The sequence below is a fragment of the Mandrillus leucophaeus genome, unplaced genomic scaffold, assembly GCF_000951045.1.
Source record: "Mandrillus leucophaeus isolate KB7577 unplaced genomic scaffold, Mleu.le_1.0 Scaffold1042, whole genome shotgun sequence".
Taxonomy (NCBI): domain Eukaryota; kingdom Metazoa; phylum Chordata; class Mammalia; order Primates; family Cercopithecidae; genus Mandrillus; species Mandrillus leucophaeus.
This window is the reverse complement of record NW_012098566.1, coordinates 1,132,521-1,138,146: the sequence shown is the minus strand read 5'-3', so window position 1 is coordinate 1,138,146 and position 5,626 is coordinate 1,132,521.

Here is a 5,626-nt window from a genome sequence, read left to right as displayed (position 1 = left end):
GTCAATTAGCTTCATGATGAGAATTAACCCTGAACACAAGATGATTTTTAATAATAAAGAAAATGCCATTTTGCCGTTATTCAACAGACCTCTAGGTCACAATGTAAACCTAGGCTCTAAAAGATTCCCATTTCTGTTGGCTTCAGAACAAATGTTCTAAATTTGAGTCTCATGGATTGCAACCTGTCATGTGTGGAGTTTAGAGAGAACGCCATGAAGTCTCAAAGTATGAGTTAAGGAAAGGGCTTTAGTGCAGAAAATGGAGACTTGCACAGCTAGGCTCCACAACAGCAGAGGAGGCTGGGGTCACCCACTGTCCCCATGGAGTTGTGGGCCAAGGCACTCTGCTGGACAAGCAGCATGGCTTACATTCCACTAAAGGAACCCACGCCCCTGTCTCTATACCTTTGTTAAGGGTATACATGAGAAAGTGGCCTTCTTGCAGGGAGTACAGAGAGACTCCTGCATGCTAGGTGGGCTGGGTATAGATGCCAGATGAGAGAAGCTGGGCTTGGGCACAGCATCTCCCGCTAGTAGAGGGTAAGCCCTCAGTACAGTGAATCTTTGTCAAGGCAACCCAAAGTGGGCACCTGAGCTCATTTGCAGATACCTGTTCCTTGCATCAAAATTTGACACATGAAAGTTTGGGAAGGACAGGGTGTATTAGTCCATTTTCACAGTGGGTAATTTATAAAGAAAAGAGGTTTAATTAGCTCACAATTCTGCATGGCTGGGGAGGCCTCAGAAAACTTACAATCATGGCAGAAGGGGAAGCAGGCATGTCTCACATGGTAGCAGGAGAGAGAGGAGAAAGCAAAGGGGGAAGATCCCCTTATAAAACCATCAGATCTTGTGAGAACTCACTATCATGAGAACGGCATGGGGTAAACCACCCCCATGATCTAATCACCTCCCTCCCTTGACACGTGGGGATGAAAAGTCCTCCCTCCCTGCATGGAGATTACAATTGCCGATGAGATTTGGGTGGGGACACAGAACCAAACTGTATCACTGGGAAATAAAATCATGCTCACCTGAATTCTTTGCTTCCCTGGGTCTTAACTTGGCCTTATTAGAATGATTCTGTTATAGCTAACATCAAACAAAACTTTTCTATGTCTTCCTGTGTAGAAAGAGAGCAACTCTTGACTACTTTCTTTCTTTTCTTAGAACTATTTCTCTACAAAGCAATTATAAATCCCTTCCTTACTTTTACTTTGTAATCAATTACACCAGGACCAATGCTAGAAGACAAAGACAAAAACTGTGATGCAGATCACATTTTGTCGTCAGAGCTGTTTGGCTTCATACTTCTGTCTCCCTGACCAGGTTCCAAGCCTTTCTGGTTGCCTGCCTGGATCTCAGCTTCCAGGTGCTAAGCTCCTGACCTGACCTTCTTTGGCCAACAAAACTTACCTGCATAGGGCCCTCTCTCTAATAATAAGTGGTGATTTGATACAGAGACAAATTAGTAGGATTAAACTATTTTGCTGTCTAGTGTGCAGTGAGATAAGTGATTTAAGGAGCAATGAAAATTCTGAGTACTCAGAGATGAAATGTTTTGTCAGAGAAAGCTCTGTGCTTCTTACTTTTTGTCTTATGACCCCCTTCACACTTGGATTCAGTTTGGCTTGCTTCCAGATATGAGGCTGGATTGTAACAGCTGTCTGAGCCCTCATAACATACTTGAAGTCCTTTGGTTAAGCTCCTATCAGCATTTTATCCTGATCTTTATCTTTTGGTTCCTCAGTATGACATTTTACCATTATTATACAGTACGTGTTATTGTTGCAGACCACTTTATTTCCTTTATGGAACGAGGTTTTGGGTAAATAAATCAGTAATACATGTGCACCTTAGGGGTCGCTCCCTAAGAGTTGGCTTTTATGTGAGTCTCAAAATCGAAGCCACAATCTCAAGCTCTTAGAGATAAGCTATTAAATACCTAGTTGGCTATTTATAATGTCAACATGGTATTCTGGACTTGGAGCCCAAAAATCTCAATTTGATTCCTGACTCTGCATTTGGTGATTTTCCCTAAATGTTTTTTTCCCCTCCTCTGTTGTTTCTTGATACTGGGAAGGGTGGAAACTCATGAAAAGAAATGCAAAGGGCATATTTCACAGGAGATTACCAAAGATTGCAATAATCTTGGCATCCTTTGCTATTATGAAAAAAAATGCTTTAAGAAAAAAAAAGATATACCATATTGAAACGATTTATTAACTGATTAAATACCAAGATAATGGATGACTCTTCCATCTCATAACAAATCAACTGCTAGTCAACCTTACAAATCTCTTTTATGAGACCTTTTAATATTCTTTAAACTAAGTCTCCTAAGGTTTCTAAAATAGACTGCTTGACCTTGAGCCCAAATCAACAAACTTCTCCCATGTATCCCCCAGGCCCTCAGGGGTGAGGGCCTGACAGCTGGATGTGGGCATGACACAGGAAGTACAGTGTGTACTGCCCAACACACGCCCAAGAATGTTTGCAGCTTGGGAGGATCAAGCAGGTACCTGTCTGTGTTTCCTGTGGTCTCTGGGAGCTGGGAGCTAGACCAAATCACACTATGTTTCAACTGTAGCAAACCATTAGCAAAATAGACAAGTGGTAACAGCCCAATTGGAACAACAGGCAGGTGGCACTTCTGTGACACCAATGACTGAAAACACAATTACTAGGCTAGAATATGAACAGCACACCTTTTAAGACCCCCTTAGCCCAGGAGTTCAAGTTCAGCCTGGACCTCATAGCAAGACCCGGTCTCTACAAAAAATTTAAAAATTAGTCAAGCGTGATGGTGTGTGCCTGTAGTCCCAGCTATGTGGGAGGCTGAGATGGGAGGATCACTTGAGTCCAGGAGGTTGGGGCTGCGGTGAGCTGTGATTGCTTCACAACACTCCAGCCTCAGCAACAGAACAAGACCCTGTCTCCAAAAAAAAAAAAAAAGAGTCACCCTCAGAATACATATGAATGAATACGTGAACAAAGAAACAAATAAATAAATGGCATTCCTGGCCATGTTTCAGAACCATTAGAGGACATAATCAGAAACTTCAACATAAGCCCCAGGTCGTCTGCTTCTGTCAAAACACTTCTGAGTTGCTCTTACTTCTATATATGTTAATCAGCCTCCAGCTGATTCAAGATTTATCATCAAAGAATCAGATTCTTTTCATTTTTATCAAATTAGGAATTAAATTCCTTTGTGACGCATCTCTCTGAGACATATAATGATTTTTTTTCTTTTCAGATATTGTGTCACCTTCAATTCTGATAACCATAGAATACAGGGGATCTTTAATCATTTTATAAAAATCATAAAGGTCCTGAATCTTTTAAGTATAATCTTTTAAGTGATGAATTGTTTCAAATAAATCACTTAAATCCCTGATGTATTATAGGACTTGACATCAAAGCTAAGTATTCAAAATATGCCAGCACAGTATTAGAAATGTCGCATGTATCAGAAATAGCCCACCTGCTCTAACATAAGCTAGGGTGGATGCCAAAGCCCACTCCCCCACCACACACACCACTGCCCCCGTACACGATCTTTCCCTCATATAACTTCCCAGGTGGACACAGAAGCATCTCTGCAAAATGTGGCTAAGAACTGCTACTACCCTAAATACAATTCAATTAGAAACTCTAACAAGAAATAGAGTTCATCAGATACTTCCAAACAATATAAAGTTGTCGGTTTTATATTGCTGTAGGCTCAGATCCTGCCAACATGTTGAGTGTCTAGTATATACCAGGCACTCTCCTTGGAGTCACATATACCCATTAACATATATTTTTCCAGATAGGGATGAGCTGATTTCTATATAATGCATTGCATTTCCAGCTGGGTCAATGCCTCTGTAGTGTGAATTATGTGGGAGCTATCACAGCTACAACTTTCATGAGCAACTTGTATTGTCTTCCCCAGGTATAGAAAAACCCAGCAGTTTTCCCAGGCTTCCTGCTTTGTGGATGATGGAATATGTTATAGTATACTGAGATAGAATTGATAAAAATTACGTAAGTAGAATATATATATATACACACACACACACATATATATATATGTCTTTCCACTTTCTTTCAAGGCTATCCACATTATTTTATCTAAATACAAATTGCAAAACAACATAGGCCTTTTTCCTTTCATTTTCTTGCATTTTTTTTCTCCCTAGAATAATTTCTGAGCTTAACTCCTGATTCTGTCATATAGTGTGGCTTTGTGATAACTGACAAGTTATTTAACTTCCTGGAGCCTCGCCTTAAGAATGGAGTTATCAACATCATCTGATTCAGAGAGTTGCTCTGGGGCTGAAATAAGGGAGAATCAACGTAAAATTCGGGGCATTAATGCTTTTTTGTGTTAGATCACTTTCTACTTCTGGCCTCTCTTCAAGTGTAAGATTATCTGGACCATTATATCAACACCCTATCTTTGATGTACAAACATGTGAATTATCAACTTTTCATCTCTCTGTCAGTAAATGGATACAGAATGCACAAACATGAAAATGTCCACTTTAAATAACAATGGTACCAGCAGCAAGGAGTCACATAATAGACAACATGTTTTAAAGTAAAGAATTCTCTTCCACCGAGTATTAATTTACCAGCTTTCTACACGCCAAGTTCCCAAAGCAGTCAAGAACATCTGAGACCTGCAGGCTTCATGTTTCCCCTAATGGGATACTAATTGTTTTCACATAAATGCCCCCACTGTGCAAGCTCTCTATGTAGAATCAAAGTGGGTTGAGGAATGGTAAACGTAAACCATCTTTCTGATGTCTACAATATCATGCTTCAGAAGATTCTAGAAAAGGTCTAGTTGGGATTAAATATATTTATATTCAAAAGCTTTAGTATTTAACTTACTAGAATATTAATTGTGAGCCATCTTTCTAAAAACAAAGTATCACCACTTCCCATAATATTTACTTCTTCCAAAAACAATTATGTTCTAAACACACACACACACACACACACACACACTCTCTCTCTCTCACTCACTCTCTCTCTCTCTCTTTGATAAAAAGTATTTTCTGTGTGAAAGACTCTAATTTTGCATTTTCCTTATTTGCAACCCTTTTTTAGGATTTTAAAATGAGGTGTTTTAATAGCGCCACCTGGTGGTAATGATCCATTTCAAGTACCCAACATAACTTCTTTCCTCACCTTTTCTCCTCTGTGATTTGTGAGCTCTTTCTTTCATTTGTATTCATGAATCATTCCTTTGCATTAGTGTTGCTGAAGAAAGTAATGATTTTATCAAAACAAAGTAGGCTATTACAAAAAAAACTAACAAAAGTGTTAATGTGAGCAGAACAGTAGAACCTGCACACTTAAGGGTGTGCCACTCGTCAGGGAAAAGAAATGTAACTAAAAATCAACCAAAGGCTGTGAAGAAACAAAAAGGGCAGAAGCAGTAACTCCGAAATGGGCTTTAGAGAGAAAACTCACCTGATGTAGGGCATGTTGGCCAACATTTTCCTTTTATATCTGCCACATTTTCTGCCTTGTGGCCAGTCTGAAAACTAAGCAGCCCAGAACAGCAGGCAAATGCTTCTCAGTCACAAACAATGGAATATTGAAGCCATTGATATTCGTCTCACAGCAG